Here is a 23,568-nt window from a genome sequence, read left to right on the forward strand (position 1 = left end):
TTATAATGATCAAAAAGAAATAACTGTGTTTACTTTGGTCATTCTTTGAGACCCAGGTGGTCCAGAACTCTCAGATCTATAACCAACTGTTAGATATAAATTAATAACTTCTACATAAGTATAGGTTTTAATAACTTATTTTTTTAAAAAGTAGAAAAACACTTTATCTACCAGAGTCAAAAATACAGGCTTCAAATAGTAGCTTGATAGTAATTGTTGACTCACTCTGACTCCAGATAACATTACCCATTTTTCTCTTTTTGTCAGTGAAATTCAGATAATGCTTATGAAGCTCCTTTAGCAATTTTCAAAGGTTTTTAACCGCAGGATTAACATTCGGATCAAATCTCAAGCTCAAAGATATAAAACAGATGGTTCAGCTGAAAATAATGAGAATATTGGTAAGGGAAAGAGAGAAAGATTAACCTTCTTGATCAGATCTTTCAGGTATGGCACCTGGAGAGACAAAAGAACAGCAGGAAGGAGCAGGGACACCTGAGAGCATTATGAAGCGCTCGGTAAGGGCAAAGGAACAGGAGCCGAGCTTGATTTATAAATGCATTTGAAGCAGGAAAAAAAGTGAAAGAGAAAGGTCAGAAAAATCAGGAAAGGATGGGAAAAGGAAGGAAACTCAAGAAATTATCCTTAAAAAACAAAACAACACAGTTGACCCAAAGTTGTTTCTGCAAGACTCTTCAGTGTTTGTAACAGCAAAACAAAACCCAAACAAAACTACCCATGAATGTAGAGATGGGTTAAAAATGACACACGGGGTGGGGGTAGGGCTCAGTGGTAGAGCGAATGCTTAGCCTCCCAGGTACCTCCATTAAAAAAAAAAAAAAAAAAGACAGTACATCCTTATGATGTACTATTTTGCAGCTATTAAAAGACTTAATTTTCACTCTACCTTTTCTATACTTGTTAAATGTTGTTATACTTTGTGAATTTGTTAAATGTTAAAAATAATCATGTAAATTTTCACAGTATGTTAAGTAAAATGTAGGTTAAAAACTTAAGCAGAAACATATTATTTTAAGACATACATGTACAGAAAAAGATTCAAAAGGTATATACATCAGGTTATTAATATGGCAGTATTATAGGTCTTTCTGAATTTCTCAAACTCTAAGGAAAAAATTAAGAATCAAGTCTGAAAAGTAAAAAACTGAATTTGCCTAAAAGCAGATAACGGATGATTAATTTCAAGGAAGCGGTGAGGATACTGTCTGAGGATAAAGACAAGAAGTTGTGGGAGAGGGCTACTAGTTCTTTTGACAAAATGAACCCTAACTTAACAGAGAGTCTCTCCTGGTTGAGAAGAGAATTCAACACTTCTCAACTAGCCCTGACTTCGGGCTTCTGTGTTTGTCTTTTCATTGTCCAGTTTTAGTAAGAATATTGCTAACTTGGTTTAGTTAGAATCTCTCACCCTCGGTATCTGATCAGGTTTCTCATCCCCCCCATCTTCTGGGTCTAATCACCTTCATCTGCCTTGAGCAGGAATTCTGGCAGGTAAGTTTAACTAGAATTCCCCTTACCCTGGTGTTTCCTTGGTGATAGTTCACTGACCCCCCCCCCCCATTCTTCGGCTATAAATTCCCACTTTTCCTTGTTGTATTTGGAGTTGAGTCCAATCTCCATACCCCCCACCCCAACTGCAGAGTCCCATTGCTGCGGTCCCCACACCTATTGCAGTGGTTCTTAATGAAGTCTGCCTGACTGTTCTTTAACAAGGGCTATTTCCATTTTTTCTTTAACATACATGGCCATAAATCTACCATGTCATTAGCTCAGATTATTAAGGTACACAAATAATGTATTTGCTTTCACACACGTGTGTATGTAAAGACAGTCCATAAAAAAATCATCCATACCTATTTTCATAACTATAGGTATAAAAGAACAAATGAAACAAGTTATTTTTGTACACTCAGTTTTTTCCCCTATATTCAATATACTGTATATTTTATCCTCTCCCCCCAAAAAGTTCTATTCCAGAAGGAATGGTAAAACCATGTTAACTCCTCCCTTGTGCCAAGGAAAAAACAGACTTAGTTTTAAATAGAAAAATGTTGGTTTAGAATGAGGGTAGGGAAGTTGATATTTATATAAAGACCTATTTAAAAAAATTATGTCTAGAATGAAAGAAATTAAGAATTATCAGTATAAAATTATTTTATCCTTTGTAACTCCAATCCAAAATTAAGTAAAGCTATGGAATTGTGTTTAAGTAGATGACATCGAAGGGATGTGTCCCAAATTTCCATTTCACCATTGACTATCCAGGGGGAGCCGACTGGAAGGCCAGGACGGCAGGCTAGCCCCTGAAGGAGGGAAGTAACCCTTGAGTGTCTCCCAGGGACTAGGGAAGGTCAGGAGAGAAGGGGGAGGACGATCAGCCACAGCCACCTCGAACCTCTTCAGAACCTCCTCAGAAGATTGGAAGAAAGAAGAAATGGAATACATAAGAGAATTGTAAAGCTGGGAAAAACTTTAGAGATGAGAAAAGTAAGGCCCAAGGAAGATATACAAATTGAGGCAATAAAAAGCAGTCAAAAGGAAGTATATCGGAAAATGAGGTTCTGGTTGTTTTAGAGTGGTTCCTGAACGCCATGATTATGGAAGCCAATCAAAACTTTCTTGGGTGATAACAATCTCATACTCCACTTCCCCCATAAACCACTAAAAGTATTCAAAATTCCACTATTTCATTTTTTTAAAAGGCCTCCCAGGACGAGACAGAAATCCTTTGATAGGCCAAATAGTCCCTTGAAAAATGTTCACTTTAACTACGATGATGTCAGAGATTTATTAAGCTATGATCCTTTTCCTGTGTGATGTTTTAAACTACTTATGAATTAAATCATACGTGCCGTATACAACTTAAGTTAACGTGGAAGTCCTTTTCAAGGCAGCTTACTCTGTGATCTGGCCAGTTTAGAAGTATTAGCAGGGCCTGAAGGAAACAAACCATGATTTTTTTCCACTGACATTCTCTGCTTTTCCATTTATAACCCAGTTGATCCTTAACAACACACCATACTTACTTTGCCTTCCCCAGTAGGACTTTTCTTGTCTGACGAGCTTCCTATTTTATGTCAGCTTTACAGCCTTTGATCATTTTATTCTTGGTTCCTGGCATACCAGAATGCCATGGGAATAAGCTCTGTGAGACAGAAAACAAACACCACTATCATGAATAGCCATCTAAATGACCTGAGTTCAGTGTAACTGTTTCCCGATCTCTGCATAGGAAAACTGTAATTTTCTGTGGGATTAGAGCCAGTAACTAACTGCTTATATTCTTTTTTCCAGCAAGAGGAAGAAAGGGGATACATAGTTTGAAAAGCACCATAGACCCTGAGATACGGGTGCAGATTCCATGGCATCTGTTTACAGAAATCCTGCTCACACTGCCACCCACAGGGTCCGAGTCTAAACTGGTAGTTCTCAAACTGTTTCATTTCAGGACTTTTTGACACTTGTTGCATGTTAACATAAGTAACATTTTTTAAAGTGAAAAACTGCTTTATTTTCTCCAAACAGAAAAAACTAAATGAGCAGAGTGGCACTATTTTACACTTCACAAGTGGCTTTAGTGTCTGGCACAACAGCAGGTGAATTCTCCATAAAATCAGTGGCGGTATCACACATCATGTAGTTTTTGGAAAACCCGCTGTACATTCATGACAGTTTAAGAGTGAAAAAAGGTAAGTAACTTCATAGCATTATTACAATCAAATAGTTGTGTTACGTAATCTCAGAAAAGTTTAACAAAACCATCTGCAGTAAACAATGGGAAGAGGGGATGAACACAGTTACCATTCTGGTCCACTGTTAACACAGAAAATGAGATTAGCACTGTAGATGGACTTCCTGAGCAGAGAGAGCCTATGGGAGAAATAATGTACTGAGCCTTGTCCAGGGGTTTTACATACCTCTTACCTAATCCTTACAGCAATCATGAAAGGTATATAGGACTTTTCCCCATGAGGAAATGCTCGGGGGTTAACAAGCACATTTCCCTAGGATGCATGACTGGTAAGTGCCAAAGCTGAAGTTCAACCTCAGGTCTGATCTCAAAGCTTACTGTCTTCAGTAAGTCACAATTATGGCTCAGCTCACTACTGGAAATGTAGAAAGGGACCCAATAAATATATATGTGAAAGAGCTTTCCAAATAAGAGTGATTGCTGGTACTCAAAGGATCATAACTAAGTAACTGATCTATTTGGGTAAATGATTTTATTCCTCCAAAATGTAAATATAAATAAAAATTTCAAAATGTGATCCTTGCTTCATGGTAGGTCAAAATTCAGTGGAAAAAAATGTCATTCAACTCTGACAGCCTTTAAAGAAACATGTTTTGTTCATTTACAAAGTATAATTGATTCAGTATAGGAAATTAAAATACAGAAAACAGGTTTTTAATTTTAAAATAGGTAATATAATTTATATTGTATAAATTCAAGTTACAGAAGTATATACAGTGAAAATTATTTACCCACCCACTCTTTCAACACCCCTCACCCCTACTCATCACTATCCAAGTCCAGTTTCCTTCCATAGATAAAACCACTGTTACCAGATCTTACAGATTTTTCAGATATTCTAAAACAAGGTTTAAAAAAAATTTTTTTAATTCGATGTTGTTAAGAACTAGCAAGGGATTCTTGATCTGCCCTTTCCCAGGTCTCCCTTATATACTAATAAAATCAGGTAATAGTTGCAAGGATAGAATACAACAAAATAGGAATCAATGATTGGTCAGACCATAGGGAGTTTCCACCAACCCAAACGTAAGGTTGGCCATAGAGGTCAGTGGGGCCAGGCAGGAAGACAGATATAGCAATTATCTAAAAGTAGGTGATTTTTAATTTTTTTCCTGAGGTACAGAATTATGCTCACTCACAGCTACTCCTCCTCTGCTTCTAGGCCCAATGGAAGATTTTAGTTCTTTGACCTTTACAGTGAGGTAGGCCCATGTGGCTATTTTTGGCTGAAGGGCTATGAGGACAAAGCATTTAATTACAGATGAGAGCCCCTTCAGTGTTCTCTTCCCCTGCCACAGGGAACGTAGAGGCCATGTGCTCCATCCAGAAGGTACAGTTCAAGGTAGTGGAATCTCTTGTCAACCTAGGCCCCTGAGTGACTGTGGAGCAGTGGAGCAACGCCCCTGATGACTCAGAATGGATGTACAGTGTAAGCAAGAAATAAAAGTTTGCTGTATCAAGCTGCAACGATTCTGTGGTTATATGTTACGGTCTATCATGACATACACAATTCCTTATAATTTACTGTACATCCGTTAACATTTCTTTCACAGCATGTATTATATTAGAATTTATAAAAGCTATAGTAGAAAAAACTTTGAAAAGCAACCATGCAAATACATATATTAAAAAAAGCAAAAGCAAAATTCAGTTTTAATTTATACTACATTAATTGCTTTTTCATTGTGTTCTGATATTCTTATATTTACTTATATTGGAAAAGAAGGTCTTGATTCAGTGACCTAAGTTTCCACCTTAAGAAAAAGAAGAGTGTATTAAACCCAAAGTATGCTAAAAGAAGCGTATAATAAAGAGTAGAAAACAATGAAAATTTTAAAACAAAAATAATGAACCAAAAGTTGGTTCTTTGGGAAAAAAAAAACAAACCCAATCAAATTGTAAACCTCCAACCAAACTGAGAAAGAACTTACCAAAATTAGGAATGAGAAACCTCACTACAGACCCTACAAATATTAAAAAGATAATAGGGGACTATTACGAATAATTTTATTCCAATAAATGAGACAACTGTGATTAAACAAAAATTTCTGGAAAGACACTGACTACCAAAACTAATTCAAAAAGATCCCTAAAAATCCCTATTAAAGAGACTGATTTTATACTTAAAAACCTTTCCACAAAGAAAATGGTAGGCTAGGTTCAGATGTCTTCATTGATGAATTCTACCAGACACTTAGGGAAGAGATACCAAATTTAAGGAGAACAGAAGAAACACTTTCCAGTTCATTGTTCAAGACCAGAATTACCCTTATAACCAAACCAAAGACATTTCAAAAAAAAATTGTAAAACAACATTCCTCAAGAACACAGAGGCAAAAATCCTTAACAAAAATATGTGAAATTAAATCCATTAATATATAAAAGGAATAATATATCCTAATACATCACAGCTAATGCAAGCTTGGTTTAACATTAGAAAATCAATGTAATTCATCAGGTTAACAGAATAAAAGAGAAAAACTATATGATCATCTGAACAGATGTAGAAAAAACATTTAACAAAATCCAACGTGATTTTTAAAAAAATTCACAGAAACAAAAAAACAGAAGGGAATTTCCCAACCAGATAGAAAGCATCCATGAAAAACCTGCATCTAACCTCATGCCGATGAAGGAGTGGCCACTTACCCCCTAAAATCAGGACAAATACAAGGATGTTCACCCTCCAGTGCTCCTCAACATTTTATTAGAGGTCCTAGCCAGCGCAGTAAGGCATTAACAAGAAATAAAAGGCAAGTAAACTGGAAAGAAGAGTCTAATCATGCGTGTGACATGATCATGTGCTTTGAAAGTGTGCAATAAAAGCTATTAAAAGTAACCAGTGAATTTGGCCACGTTAAAGGTTAATTTTTTAAAAACTGTATTTCTATATACCAATGACAAATAACTGGAAAATGAAATAGCATGTCACAGCATCAAAAGTATGAGACGCTTAGGGATACATTTGAGAAAGCACATGCAAGCATTCTGAAAATTTATAACATTGTAGAAGGAAATTAAAGAAGTCTAAATTAATGAAGACATACAAGGGACTGTAAGACTCAGCAAGTTTTTTGTGGAAATTGGCAAGCTGATTCTACAATTTATAGGGGAATGTAAATTTGGCAGAGCCAAAATAATTTTTAAGAACAACAGAGTTGGTGAACTTACACTACTTGATTTTAAGACTTGCTATAAAAAGTACAGAAATAAAATAAGTATTAGCATAAGGACAGTCCTATAAATCAATGGAACAGAAGAGAATATAGAAGCAGATCCACCCACTTATGGCCAATTGATTTTAAACAAAAGTGCAAGGTAATTCAATGGGGCAAAGGATAGTGTTCTCTAAAAATAGTGCTAGAAAGTGGATATCCATGTGGGAAAAATTAACCTTAACCCTTACCTCAAACCATACACAAAAATAAACTCAAAATGGATTATAAGACTAAAATGTAGAAGTGAAACTGAAGTTTTCAGAAGCCAACAGGAGAAAATCTTTATGATCCTAGGTGCATGTATCCATTTCCTAGGGCTGCCAGAACAAATTACCATTCGGTGGCTCAAGATAACAAATTTATTTTCTCACAGTTCTGGAGACCAGAAGTCTGAAGTCAAGGTGCCAGCAGAGCCATGCTCCCCTTTTTTTTGTTTTCGTTTTTATTCTTTAATAGAAATAACAGTTGATTTACAATGTTGTGTTACTTCCATGTGTACAGCATAGTGATTTAGGTACACATATGTTATTTTTATTATAGGTTATTACAAGATATTGAATATAGTTCCCTGTGCTATACAGTAGGACCTTATTTATCTATTTTGTATATAGTAGTTTGTATCTGCTAATCCCAAACTCCTAATTTATCCTTCCCACCCCTTTCCCCCTTTGGTAACTATAAGTTTGTTTTCTATGTCTGTGAGTCTGTTTTATAAATAACTACATTTGTGCAATATTTTTAGATTCCACATTTAAGTAATATCATGTGATATTTGCCTTTCTGACTTACTTCACTTAGTATGATCATCTCTAGGTCCATCCATGTTGCTGCAAATGATATTTCTTTCTTTTTTATGAATGACTAGTATTCCATTGTATATATATATATACATCACATCTTCTTTATCCAGTCTGCTGTCCAGGATGGACATTTAGGATGCTTCTGTGTCTTAGCTATTGTAAATAGTGCTGCTGTGAACATTGAGGTGCTTGTATCTTTTCAAATTAGAGTTTTCTCTGGATAGATGCCCAGGAGTGGGATTTTTGGATCATATGGTAAGTCTGTTTTTAGTTGTTTCAGGAAATCTCCATACAGTCCTCAAAAGTGGCTACACCAAATTACATTCCCACCAACAGTGTGGGAGCTTTCCCTTTTCTCCACACCCTCCCCAACATTTATCTTTTGTGAGCCATTCTCCCTTTGAAAGCTCTAGAGAAGCATCTTTCCTTGCCTCTTCCAGCTTCTGGTGGCTCCTGGCATCCCTTGGCTTGTAAGAAGGTAGCACCTATCTCTGCCTCCATCTTTACACAGCCTTCTCCCTTGTGTGTGTTCTTTTCTCTTTTTGTAGGAACACTGGTCACTAGATTTAGGGCCCACTCTAATTCGGTAAGACCTTACCTTAATTACATCTGCAAAGGCCTATTTCCAAATAAAGTCACATTCCAGGTGGACAAGAATTTGGGGGGGACATTAGTCACCCACTGTAAGTGGGCATAGCTTTCTTAGGACATGCACATGTGCTCATGCACATACACAAATTGATAAACTGGGCTTTATTTAAAAAGAAAAAGATACCTCTCTTTGAAAGCATAGTTAAGAAAACGAAAAGGCAAGCTACAGATGGGGAGAAAATACAATAAATATCTGACCAGTGACCTGGACTCAGAATATGAACGGATTCTTACAGCTCAGTAAGACAATTAGCCCACTAGAAAAATGGGCAAAAGATTTGAACAGACACATCGGGGAAATGGAAACCACAATGAGATACTGCTGCATACCCACTGGAGTGGCTAAAATGTGAAAGACTGACAACACATGTGTTGACAAGGAAGTAGAACAACAAGACCTCTCAGACGCTGCTTAACGGCCTGGAGGTTAAACATTCAATGACCCTTGCATCCAGGAGTCCTACCCCTAGGTGTTTACCCAAGAGAAATGAAAACACATGTCCACAAAAAGACTTATACACAAATACATAGAGCAGTTTGATTCGCCATGGCTCCAAACTCCATGTATTCAATAGGAGGATGGATAAATAAACTGTCGTCTACCCATACAGTGGAATACTTCTCAGCAATAAAGAGGAATAAGGTACCTGCTACACAGGGACAAGTCTCGAAAACACGCTGAACAAAAACAACCTGACACACAGAATGCAGGCTGTATGATTCCAGTTGTATGGAATTCTAGAACAGCAGAACTAATCTGAGGGCCAGAAACCTAGGGCCAGGTTGGGGCAGAGGCACTGGGGAACTTTTTGCAGAGATGAAAATGTTCTATGTTTGGACTGGGGTGGTGGTTCAATAAAAGTATACATTTTTCAAAATTCAAAGTGAATATGGAAAACGAGTGTGTTATATTAATTTATTTTAAGGCTGTTAATCTCACAGTACTGAATTTAAAAGTAAAAACCTGGAATTAATTTAAATATCCAACAATAGGAAGTTGGCTACATAAATTATGACACAACCTCCAATGAAGCTGCTGCTCTTTTTCCAAGAAGACAGGAGCAGGAGCATAAGCATCACCTCCGAGCTTATTATAAACACCAAATCTCAGGCTCAACTTGGACCTCTCAAATCTACGTTTTTAGTAGAATCTTCAGATGAATCATATATACTGATAATAGACTAAAGGATGCCAGCAATGCAGAAAGCACAGCCTCAACCTACTTTACACCTCAGGGCCCTCAAAAGGCTCAGGAATTGTTGGTTCAGGTAACTCTGAAAGGGATGCAAAAAAAGATGGGGATAAAAACAGGAGGATTGGTTGCAAATGAAACAGATTCCAGATCCCCTCCCCAGCTCAATGCAACAGGTGACTGCCTCTCCCCAGCTAGGAAATAAGGATGGAGATCTCGTCCTCCGGCAAGGGTAAAACAGTCTCTAAACTGTGGCAAGAGTTGAGGATGGAGGGGTACCATGCTGAAAACAGAGATGGAGTAAAAACTCACATATTAAAAATGGAGACCTCTCCAGCCTTCTTTTCCCCACTTGGGTTTCAGGAATACCATTATTACAAAACATAGAAATCCAAAAATCCTTCTCTAGGGGTCAGACCAGAAGAAATATCTAAAGACATTGAGTCTTTCCTAATGAAACATTCTGGATAACACCCTGTTTAGAAGTATGACTAGATGCCCAAAGATTCCCAGACATTGGAAGAAAATCTCTACTATAAAAAGTCAAAACCACAAAAATTAAAAAGAAAACTTGGAAGAGACACAATGCTAGAAAAAAACATTATTTAGAAGTTCCACTGTTTTCAGGAAGAATATACTGCATCCATGAAACAAGAATAGGAGGCTTTTTAAAAGAACACAGAAAATAAGAAATCACTCTGGCAAAATAAAAGTATTTTTCGCAGAAATGTTAAGCTGAACCGAAGAGTGAGAATATAAAGTTCAGGAAATTTCCCAGAAAATGCAGAACAAGAAGATAAGAAAATAGAGAACCAATCAAGCAGGTACAAAATCTGAATAATGGGAGTCACAGAAGAAGAACGGGAGAGAAAGAAATCAAGGAAGAAAAGGCTATAATATTGTCTAGAACTGAAGGTTTTTTAAGGCTGAAAACCTTCCACCTTGATGGAAGAAAACAGACTCATACTGAGGCATGTCAGAGATTTCTAAACAAAGATAACAAAGAGATGACCAGTTTCCCAAGAGGAAAAAAGACCCAAAACAGGTTTTATATAAAGAATTAAGAGACTTGGAATGGATATAATGAAAACAGGTAAATTAAGGGAAAGAATAAAACACTTACCATGCCTCATATGAGACATACCACTGGGTAACCACGCAGTAAGGAGGGGAAGCATCTCTTCAAAGAGTGTGCCAAATTACAAATGAAAAATACATTGTAGACTTAGAATTCCACTCCTGAATTAACAGATGTAGGCATTAAGCACCTACTGCCATCATCATAACAGGAGAGAAACCAGACATTTTGTGCCTCCCACAGGCTGAATCTGAGTCTGATCAAATCTCTGGATCCAATTGCCAATTTGCAAGAAATGCAGAGGACACCAAATTGGAAACAATCCAGATTTCTATCAGTGAGTGAATGGATAAACAAAACAGTGGTATATCCATGCAATGGAACACTACTCAGCAATAAAAAGGAAGGACTATCAATACATGTAACAACACAGAACCTCAAAATTATTACACTGAGTAAGAGGGGCTGGGCAAAAAAACAATGAATGCTGCATGATTCCACTTACATAAAATCTTAGAAAATATGAACTCACCTAGAATGACAGAAAGCAGATCCTTAGTTGTGGAGGAGATAGGGAGGAGAGGAGGGAGAAATTACAAAGGGGCACAAGGAACTTTAGGGGTAATAAATGTATTCACTATCGTGATGGTGGTGGTGTGTTCATGGGTGTAGATGCGGCAAAAGGTATCACAGTGTACACATTAAATATATGTGGTTTACTGTATGTCAACTACACTTCAATAAAACTTTTTATCTATTTTAGGGGGAAAGTAATATTTATTATCATTTTTTTTTATTTAACAGAGGTACTGGGGATCGAACCCATGACTTTGTGCATGCTAAGCATGCGCTCTACCACTGTGCTGTACCCTCCCTCCGATAAATCTATTTTTAAACAAGGAAATAAATACAGAGGAGCGCAGGACACAACGAGTTTCACCATGAGTGTGCAGTCAGCAAAGGTCTTCATGGAAAACTAAAGGTCCAGTGGTCCAGTTTTTGAATAGAGGAATGGAGAAGTGATCTATGGATTAAAAGACTTAAAAGACACCTCAAATACTTTTTGTGGGGGGAGATTAAAAACTATTTTTTTGTTTGTTTTTTGGGGGGGGCAAGCAATTAGGTTTATTTATTTATTTAAACAGAAGTACTGGGGACTGAACCCAGAACTTCGTGCATACTAAGCACGCACTCTAGCACTGCGCTATCCCCTCCCTCTTCAAGTACTTTTTAAAGAAAGGGTAAGACTTAACTAAAGTCCCCAGGGCTACACACTTGGGTGGTAAAACTATTTTTAGAAATGCGAGAGAGAGATTACTCGGACTCAAGTTATCTGGGGGAAGGGACTTGCGGAGCAGCAGTCTAGCTCTTTTTCTGAGTGGTAGTTAACCACTGTGTCCACCTTGCAATAATTCATTAAGCTATGTATTTTTGATGTATACGTGTGTGTGTATAATCAGCATGGGGTCAGGCTCCTCAGCATCACTAGAACCCAAAGATACCTTTAACTCTAAGAAACTGTGAAGTTCAACCAAATAACAGCACTTCCTGGCATAAAAACCATATGTGAAATCAAAAGAAAACAACAAACTGGGGGAAAAAAACAGTACAAAATATTAATCTCCCTATAAAAAACCTCTTAGAAATCAAACAGGAAAAAGATCAAAAGCCCAAGAGTAACACAGTAAAATGAACAAAATATGAAGAGACAATTCACAAAAAGGGAAAATGGGCTATTAAATATATGAGAAGATGGTCAGCATCACTCGTAAAAAGAAAACCAGAAGTTTAAACGTATAACATTTGCCTCTTAAAAGATAGGCGACCCCCAAATTCGTCAGTAGAGCGTATCTGTGAGGCAGGAAAAGCAATTTGACAATGTCTATCAAAATCGCAAACTTACATATATGTCCTTTGAGTCAACACTTCCACTCCTAAGGATTTATCCCATAGATTGACTTGCATGCATGAAAAATGAAGTATTTGTAAGATTATTCATGGAGGCACTTTATAACAACAAAGAAATGGAAACAATCTAAACATCGGTCAATATGGCAACAGTGAAATAAATTATGACACATCCATCCAATGCAATACTATGCAGTTAGTTATCTGTTAAAAATGAGGAAACTCCAAGTACTGATGTGGACATGTCTGAGACACATTGTCAAAGAAAAAAGATACAGAACAGTGCATAGAACACATCACCATTCATGTAAAGGCCGTGAGAAAAAAGATACATTGTCAAAAATGTTCCATATATGCATAAAGAAACCATGGAAAGACACTGAAGAAGTTAGAAACAACTGTTACACATGTAGGAACTTGGCAAGTGGGGTCATGCATGGGATGGAGACTTCAATACCCTTTTCCTACTATTAAAATTCTCCTAACCATGTCAATGTATTAAGTATTCAAAAAATTAAATACACTGAATAAGGGAAAAAGTAAAAAAGTTATCTCCAAATAGGTATAGCTCTTTACTATATGAACTATTTAAGTATTTGGTTTACTTTAAAAAGCTTTTAAGTCTTTAATGAGAAAAATTAATTTCCAATGTAGAATTCTATACCAAGCCAAATTAGATCAATTAATTTAAAGTTAATTAAGTATAGATATAAAACAAAGCCACTTTTAGATATGTGACATCTCAAAAATATCTGCATTACACAAAGGTCTGAGGAAGCCAACGGAAGGCACGTTTCATCAAACGGAGGGAATAAACTAAGAAAAAGACAGACGTGGGATCCAGGAAATGGGATGAGAAGACAGGAAGAAGGAGCCCCAGTGGGAGAAGACTGTCCACCCAGGGGCAGAGCACACAATCTAAATCAGAGTAGCGCATATGGCTTTGGGGGAAGTTTCTACAGGGAGACGGAAATTCCAGATACCTCTGAGTGTACTTAAAGAGATTTACAGAATAAAGAAGAGTTTGCGGCTGAATTAGTATTAAATATAAAGAAACAAAAAAGAAAAAAGACCACTCAAAGGAAAACAAAAAAGTTGTTTAGAAAGGAAATGTAATAATCGACATTGGTTAGCTGTGGATAGTTTTTGTGGTCATAATTACACAACACTGTGAATGCAACTGATCTAAGCCTAACTGTAACAGTTACATTGATAGGCCAGGTCTGGAGAGGGTTCGTGGGTATGGTGGTGGTGGAGTGGGTCTTGCCAGCAAGGATCAAGGTGGAAGCACCTAGATAATCATTTTCCTTTTAGGAAGTTGACAGGTGAGGATTAAAGTGAAAACCGTTATTAGAAGCCTGTTACCAGAGATAGAGGTAAATCCATCAGCTCAAAGAGCTGAAGTTGCCTGTGGGGAGTAGGTAGAAAAAAAATTTTTCCCCCTCCTGGAATAACCCTTGTGACCCAACTAGATAATCCCTTGAGTTGTCTACCTTTGTTACTTAGGAAAAATTAAAATTATATTTAAATAAAAATTTTTTTAAATTTTATTTTAAAACAAGAGTCTGTATTTCAACACTTTAGGACACACTGCTCCCCAACATTTGGTATGTCTCTTCAGTCAGGATGCTGATGGCATCATACAATCACTGTTAGCCAGATACGGCTTATCACTGCCCATGTGGGAGTGAACTCAGTGGTTTTTCCTGGTGGCTTGACTGCGCAGATATGTTTTGGTCAACTACCATTTAAAGACCACTTGAAGAGTCCTTGGTTGCTGTTTGAAAATTTCTATTGACACCTTCTGGTAAGATCAGGAAGCATCAGAATTTTTGGCTTGGAAGAAAATCCCAGACCTAATAATGGAACTTTTTGTTTTAAACAGCTTTACTGGGATATAATTCACATACCATACAGTTCATCCATTTAAGGTGTAAAATTCAAAGAGTGGAGCACTCCTAAATGCTGTACCACCCAATGCTTTTCATAGCACAGAGGGTGATACTGTGGGGAAAAACAGATTCTGAAGGCTAAACTGACATGTAATTCAGAAAAGCTGGACATTCAACGTGAAGTTCAAGGAAGACCTTAACCAATTTACTTTCTTTATACCTTTCTAATTATGCATATACAAAAAAGGTATGACAAAAAAAACTGGCTAAATAAGTCTAAAGGAGCTCTTTCAATAAAGATAACCATTCTAAGTAAAAAAAATACTGCATCATAATTTGGCAGGATATTTCCCTTTTTAGTGATATATAAAATAATGACGTCTTACAACTGATGGAAGGTTAGACTGGATGAAATATGGTAATAAAGCTCAAAAAAATACATTCAAAATTAAGAAAACCTACAGAGATATTATATAACCACTTAAAATAATGTCTTTGAGAACTATTTAATACAATGGAGAACTGTCAATAATATGGAACAGAAAGAAGCAATATAAAAAAACATGTACAGTACAATTCAATTTTGTTTAAAATATGTAGACTGGATGAAAATATACCAAATTTTAAAAATGGTTTTCCTAGGTTATTCCTATACAGGTTAGCCCTATATTTTCTCATTTTTCCTACAATGATTTTTGATTTTATGACTGGATAGCTATTTTTCTAAATAACTACAATACCATTATTTTACTCAGGAAATTAATTAGTAACATAATAATACTATCTAATACACAGTTCATATTAAAATCTCCCCAATTGTCCTAATATTGTCCTTTGTAGCTTAAAAAAAAAATCTGAGATCCAATCAAGGATAACACATTACTTTCACTTGTCACATCATTTCATTCTACTTTAATTTAGAATAGTTCCCTGCCATTTGTTCTTTTTGATCCTTCATGATACTGACATTTTTGCAGACTCTAGGCCAATCATCTTGATTAAGGAGGTGGGTGCCACATTTCTCTATTGTAGGGGTGCCTTCTCCCTTTTGTAATCAGTAAGCAATCTCTAGGGTCATACCTTGAGGCTGCCAGACGATGCTGCTCCCCAGCAAAGTCTCAACGAATAGTTTCAGTATCCATGGCCTGAATCAATCATCATAATGGAAACTGCAACTTAGTGTTTTTTTATAATTCAATGATTCATTCTGTTTTTACCAGCTGACAATTTTTTTTCCCTCAAAATGTATTAGGGATTCATGGGTTTGTTTTTATTCAGTATGCTATAATCCACTGCCACCACTGTTCCTCTGAATAGCTGAATTTTCCCACATTCATCCTATCAGAGTTCCTTCAGCCTGGAACTCTGTCCTCTTGACATGTCCAGTCAGTCATAAGCCACTTGTTTACTTTCTGGCATCTTGTACTTCTGCAGACCCAGAGTTACTTCTTTGTAGGAACCCTAGTTCCTTGTAGTTAAAAAAAAAAAAAAAAAAAAAAAAGCGTTTAAGAAGCAAAACCTGGGCACAGAGTGTGCCCGTTACTACTGGGGTGTCTGTGTCTAGGCCCTTTTAGTGGGCAGGGCTAGAATGTTTTTCTTTTTTTTAAATCAAGAGCCGATACTGATAACCTCCAATTCAAAGCTAACAACACAGGATTCTTCCTCACCTCATCTCAGTATGTATTTTTATTTCTCTTCTCCCATAGTGAGAAGCTGGTTCCCAGTTACATTAGGATGTTGACCTATTTGGTCTAACTACAATACTTACTAAATAGTTTCCAAGTTACTACACTGATACCATTGCCAACAATTAACCATGTAAATAAAGTGTAACTTTTTTCCCACACCTTTTCCCCTTGACTATATCCCTACTAGTGGGTATAGAGTCTGAGTATTGTGTTAAAAAGTTACCTGAATTAGTTCTTTTTCCTCTTTATGGTTATGTAATCAATTTGATATACTGTTTTTAAAAAATATTTTTATTAAAGTATAGTCAGTTTACAATGTGTCAATTTCTGGTGTACAGCACAATGCTTCAGTCATATAGGAACATATATATATTCATTTTCCTATTTTTTTTTCATTTCATTCTAAGTTACTATAAGATATTGAATTTGGTCCCCTGTGCTATACAGTATAAGCTTGCTGTTTATCTATTTTAAGTATATTAGTATCTGCAAATCTTGAACTCCCAATTTATCCCTTCCCACCCTCTTTCCCACCTGGTAACCCTAAGTTTGTTTTCTCTGTCTGTGAGTCTGTTTCTATTTTGTAAATAAGTTAGTTTTTTTTATATTCCGCATATAAGTGATATCATATGGTATTGTTTTTGATTATTAGTTGCTCTTTGTATATTCAATGACAGAATTTGCTTTGTTTCCATTTTTATTTAATTTTAAGTAATTGAATAAGATATTTACATGATTCAAAATCAAAACTACTTAAAAAGGTATACTCAGGAAAATTCTATTTCCATTTTTATTACCCATATCCACCCGTCCTATCACTCGTTTCTAGTTTGTAGTTCCTAAACATTTTCTACAAAAGTGATTTGTGCAGGTGTTTCCTCTGGAATAACTATCAGGAGTGGGACCGCTGGGTCACAGGGTGAGTGCGTATGTACTTCTGTTAGATACAGTTCTGCCCAATTCTCCTCCTTAGGGACTGCTGACCTTCATTCCTGAATGACAGTTTAACTAGTATTAAATAAGTTGAAGGTATGTACTCTCTTATGTTCTAAACTCCATTGTTGCTAAGAAATCTGTCGTCAATTTCACTACTGTTTCTTAGAGGTATGGCAGAAACAGTCATTCTCAAAATTTGCGCCGCCTCCTTTTTCTGAAGCACACAGCTGACCCTCGTAGGTAGGTGTGGCCACAGGACTGATTTCTGGCCGAGGGGATGTGAGCAGATGTGATATTAACCATTCTGGGCTGAGCTCATTCCCCCTTACTATGGGCAACCAGAGCAACTCTGAAGGACACATGGTGAAGGCAGCAGAGGGTGCAGGGCCACCAGATGACCCGAAATACCCACCCAGGACTGTTACATGAGAGAAATAAACCTGTACTGGACCTGAGCCACTGCATTTTTAATCTTTTTATAGCATTTTAACCCATCCTACCCCTAAAATACTTCTAACTGCTTCTTTTTCATATCCCTTCCATCTTGCTGCAAAGGTCCCTGCTTCTATTTCAGAATTTTTATCCACCCTAAGCCTTCATTGCATATTTTGCCTGCTCTCAGCCTCACTGAAGGATTCTTAACCAGAGCACTGACTTCTGAAGGGTGGTACTCTACATAAACTCGTATTATAATTACTGATGGCTCAGCTACCCTGTGATTCACCATGGCCCAGGGGCTTTTTCTGCCAGGAACAGGCAGAAAACCAATCATTCTCCAATTTGAACTTCCTACTTACAAAATTAATTAGCCTTCATTTCACACTGTCCAGTATGTAACCACCCAGTTTGTCCAGGTCATTTTGACTTCTCTTTCCAGCATTTCTGGCACACAAACAATAATATACACAATACATCACTAGTCACAGAATAAAGTTGATTTAATAGAACTGGGTCCCAGATGGACCTCTTATAAGAGCTATCCCACACCAGCACCACGTCCTTGATGTCTCTGACCTTTCCACCATCCAACTGTGGTATCATATAAGCTAAACTATGTTTCCCTGGGTTGCTGAGGATTACGTTATGCATAATTACATCAACAGCATGAGAAAGTCACGATATATGTGCCCTGTTTCCTCCAGATCCTGACAACATTCTTGAAAAAATTAGGTTACACTGATATGATTCAGTTTTCCATACAGCTACCATTCATTTTTACCCAAAGCCCTAGGTTTGCTCGTAAATTAATATTCTGTTACTATATATTTTCACATATCCCTCCCTTCCAATGTGACTGTATCTTCTTATTTACTGGAAATTCTGCATGTATATTCATCTCTTCATTTTGGTAGGAACAGATAATTAATGTAAGTACAATGTTCAGAATTAAGAAAGAAGTTCCACATCTTGTATTAGTCAGTTCTTGCCACCAAATTTTAAGAGATATTAGTAAACAGGAATAAACCTAAAGAAGTCAACACACCTGGGAAAGGGATACATAAGAGCAATAGCTGAAGGGTTACGAGGTGAGTTGTTTGAAAGTTGGACATGTTAGTTTGGGAGCCAGTGTTTGCACCACTACCAGAAATGTCCAAATACATACGGGATGACTGCTTAGTAAACACGGTTGTAAAAGAGGTTTCATCTTCAAAGCACATTTGAATTGGAGACAGGGTCCTAGTTCTCAATGATTATCATCAACTTCAGTCTTGCTCTTAAGCAAAGGAAGGGGTTTAAGCATACAATCAGCATGCCGGAAGTACCAGTTAGAAACCTGTACTCAGTGAGACCTCACTCACAGTCCCAAGTTCCTGAACATGGCTCCCAGGATGACTCAACAACCAGAGAGATGGCGACACTGCTCGAGTTCAGATGTTCATGGTTTCTAAAACTACGGCTTTGTTGGTCATTGCTGAGAAAGTGAACCAGGCCAGTCACCTGAGGGAGGTCCTTTTCTCAACTGCATACCATCTGGGGCAGCCTGCCCAGTTGACTAAGGCCTAGTTCTCCCGTAAGTCGTCAGCAACAGCATCCCAGACCTTCCCCAGCTTACTCTCCTACCATAAACACTCACCTGTTTCCATTCTTTCACGATTTGGAAAATATAACATACACATCTCCTCATATTGATTTATCTTTTTATTGAAGTAGAGCTGATTTGCAATACTGTATTAGTTTCAGGTGTACAGCAGTAATTCAGCAGTTTTAGACTATACTCCATTAAAAGTTATTATAAGATAATGGCTATAATTCCCTGTGCTATGTAATATATCCTAGTTGCTTATCTATTTTATATACAGTATTCTGTATTTCTTAACCCTATACCCCTATATTGCTCCTCTCTCTTTCCCTCTCCCCACTGGTAACCACTAGTTTGTTTTATCTGTGAGTATGTTTCTGTTTTGCTATATACATTTGTTAAGTTTTTTAGATTCGACATATAAGTGATATCATATAGTATTTGTCTTTGTCTCACTTATTTCACTAAGTATAATACTCTCTAGGTCCATCCATGTTGCAGTAAATAGCATTCTTTTATGGCTGAGTAGTATTCCGTTGTGTATGTGTGTGTACATGTATATTCATATACATGTACATATACATGTATGTACACACACACACTCACACATCATATCGTCTTTATCCAGTCATCTGTTGATGGACACTTGGGTTGCTTCCATATCTTGACTATTGTAAATAGTGCTGTTATGAACATTGGGGTGCATGTATCTTTACAAATTAGTGTTTTCTTTTTCTTTCTTTTTTTTGGGGAGGGTATATATACCCAGGAGTAGAATTGTTGGATCATATGGTAGTTCTATTTTTAGCTTTTTAAGGAACTTCTGGCACTGCTTTCCATAGTGGGTGCACCAGTTTTCTGTTACACCAAGAGTGTACCAGGGTTCTCTCTTCTCTATATCCTCATCAACATTTGTTATTTGTAGACTTCTGGATGATAGTTATTCTGACAGGTCTGAGGTGATAGCTCACTGTTGCTTTGATTTGCATTTCTGTAAAAATTAGCGATGTTGAGCATCTTTTCATGTGCCTGTTAATCATCCGTATGTCTTCTTTGGAAAAATGTCTGTTCAAGTCTTCTGCCCATTTTTTGATTGGGTTGTATTTTTTTGATATTCAATTACATGAGTTGTTATATATTTTGGATAGTAACACCTTGTTGTATTACCATTTGCAAATATTTTCTCCATGCCACAGGTTGCTTTTTGTTTTGTTGATGGTTTCCTTTATTGTGCAAAAGCTTTAAGTTTAATTAGGTCCCATTTGTTTATCTTTGCTTTGATCCAAAAAATATTTCTACAATTTATGTCAAAGGGTGTTCTGCCTATGTTCTAGGTATTTTATGGTTTCAGGTCTTACATTTAGGTCTCTAATCAATTTTAAGTTTATTTTTGTATATGGTGTGTGCATTTTGTGTAAGAATGTTCTACCCACTCTCACAAATATTCAACATAGCATTGGAAGTCCTAGCCATAGCAATCAGACAAGAAAAATAAATAAAAGGGATCCAAATTGGAAGAGAAGAGACAAAATTGTCACAATATGCGGATGACATGATACTATATATAGAAAACCCTAAAGGCTCCACACAAAAACTACTATAGCTGATAAAAAAAAAATTCAGCAAGGTAGCAGGATACAAGATTAACATACAGAAATCAGCTGCATTTCTTTATACTAACAATGAAATAACAGGAAAGGAAAGGAAAGAAACAATCCCTTTTAAAGTCACATCAAAAAAAAAAAAAAAAATACTGAGGAGTAAATATGACCAGGGAGGTGAAAGACTTATACATGAAGAACCGCAAAACATCGATTAAGGAAATTAAAGATGATTTAAAGAAATGGAAAGATATCCTATGCTCTTGGAATGGAAGAATCAATATTCTTAAAATGGCCATACTACCCAAAGCAACCTACAGATTTAATGCAAACCCTATCAAATTACCCAGAACATTTTTCACAGAACTAGAACAAATAACCCTAAAATTTATATGGAATCCCCAAAGACACAGAATTGTCAAAGCAATACTGAAGAAAAAGAACAAAGCTGAAAGAATAACCCTCCCAGACTTCAGACAATACTACAGAGCTACAGTCATCAAAACAGCATGGTATTGGCAGAAAGACATATGGATCAATGGAACAGAAATAGAGCCCAGAAATAAACCCACACACTTATGGCCAACTAAACTTCAACAAAGGAGATAAGAATATGCAATGGAGAAAAGACAGTGTCTTCAGCAAGTGGTGTTGGGAAAACTGAACAGTCACATGTAAATGAATGAAGTTAGACCACTCCCTCACACTATACACAAAAATAAACTCAAAATGGCCTAAAGACTAATGCATAAGACAAGACACAATAAGCCTCCTAGAAGAAAACAGGCAAAAGATTTTCTGACAAATCTTAGCAATTTCTCCTAGGGCAGTCCACCCAGGCAACAGAAATAAAAGCAAAAATAAACAAATGGGACCTAATTAAACTTATAAGCTTTTGCAAGCAAAGGCAACCATAAGCAAAACAAAAGGCAGCCTATGGAATGGGAGAAAATATTTGCAAATGATGTGATTGACAAGGGTTTAATTTTCAGAATATATAAACAGCTCATACAATCTAATAACAAAAAACAAACAAACAAACAAAAAATCCAATCCAAATATGGGTAGAAGACCTAAACAAGCAATTCTCCAGTGAACACATACAAATGGCCAGAAGGCACATGAAAAAAATGCTTAGTATCACTAATTATCAGAGAAATGCAAATCTAAACTATAATGAAGTATCACCTCATACCAGTCAGAATGGCCACCATTAAAAAGTCCACAAATGATAAATGCTAAAGAGGATGTGGAGAATCCTCCTACACTGTTGGTGGGAATGTAGTTTGATGAGGCCATTATGGAAAACAGTATGGAGATTCCTCAAAAAACTAAAAATAGAATTACCAGGGGGAGGGTATAGTTCAGTAGTAGACTGTGTGCCTAGCATGCACAAGGTCTTGGGTTCAACCCCCAGCACTTCCATTGAAAATAAGTAAAAAAAACAAAAAAAACAAACTAATTATCTCCCCCCCCCCAATTTTAAAAATTAAAAAATACTTACAATATGATCCAGCAATCCCACTCCTGGGCATATATTGGGACAGAACTCTAATTTGAAAACATACATGCACACCAATGGTTCATAGCAGCATTATACAATAGCCAAAACATGAAAACAACCTAAACATTCATTGACAGATGACTGGATAAAGAAGATGTGGTATATTTCTACAATGGAATACTACTCAGCCATTAAAAATAATAAAATAATGCCATTTTCAGCAACATGGATGGACCTGGAGATCATCATTCTAAGTGAAGTAAGCCAGAAAGAGAAAGAAAAATATCATGTGTGGAATCTTAAAAACAAAACCAAAAACACACAAATGAATTTATTTACAAAACAGAAATAGATTCACAGACATAGAAAACAAACTCATGGTTACCAGGGGGGAAAAGAAGGTGGAAGGGATAAAATGGGAGTTGGAGATTTGCAGATACCAACTACTATATATAAAACAGATAAACAAACAACAAGTTTATACTGCATAGCATGGGCAACTATATTCAATATCTTGTAGTAACCTATAATGAAAAAGAATATGAAAAGGAATTATATATATATATATATATATATATATATATATATATATATATATATATATATAAATTATATGTGTGTGTATGATTGAAACATGCTTTACACCAAAAGTTGACACAACAGTGTAAACTGACTTTACTTCAATTAAAAAAAGAATGTTCTAATCTCTTTCTTTTACATATAACTGTCCAGTTTTCCCAGCACCACCTGTTTAAGAGAGTTTTTTCTCTATTGTGTTATTCTTGCCTCCTGTGTCATAGATTAATAGGCATATGGGTTTATTTCTGGGCTCTCTATTTCATTCCATTAATCTGTCTGTTTTTGTGCCAGTAACATGCTGTTTTGATTACTGTCACTTTGTAGTATAGTCTGAAGTCTGGGAGGATGAGACCGCCACCCAATCTCATCTGAATTCATTTTAAGTCATTGATTTCTCCAATCCTTAGATCAAGGACCATAGAATTCTCAGTCCCTCGGATCTGCAAGGGCAGTGAAGATCATGGGTAATGAATACACAGGTTTTTCTGAAAAAAATTTTTTTGGAGAAATATCACTGGATACTTAAATAGAAAGACTGTAATAAAAACTGTCTGGCAGTTCCAGACTTAGGAAGCAAAACAAGTTTGGTGCCAGTCAGGCCCAGCGGACTCAGGACTAGTAAGCGAGGTCATTTCAGGTCTCCACTAACTCCCCATCCTGCCCCTCCAGCCACTGGAAGATGAGTCCTGGAAGGAGAGTTAAAATGTGCAGACACACCCTGAAGGAAG

At 36.6% G+C, this 23,568-nt stretch overlaps 1 protein-coding gene across 3 annotated transcripts in view; it reads right to left on the reverse strand.

Annotated features, from left to right (window-relative positions):
* Window positions 1-23,568, reverse strand: part of GPR160 (G protein-coupled receptor 160) — a 35,790-nt gene that overhangs the window by 3,163 nt on the left and 9,059 nt on the right. For 2 of the 3 annotated variants that reach the window (XM_032484512.1, XM_032484523.1), the window contains one exon: window positions 3,048-3,166. The gene's annotated coding sequence lies outside the window, so the exon portion shown is untranslated. Of the gene's footprint in view, window positions 1-2,873; window positions 2,957-3,047; window positions 3,167-23,568 lie in introns of all 3 variants that reach the window. The other variant, XM_032484517.1, reaches the window with a different exon arrangement.

The sequence above is a fragment of the Camelus ferus genome, chromosome 1, assembly GCF_009834535.1.
Source record: "Camelus ferus isolate YT-003-E chromosome 1, BCGSAC_Cfer_1.0, whole genome shotgun sequence".
Taxonomy (NCBI): Eukaryota; Metazoa; Chordata; class Mammalia; order Artiodactyla; family Camelidae; genus Camelus; species Camelus ferus.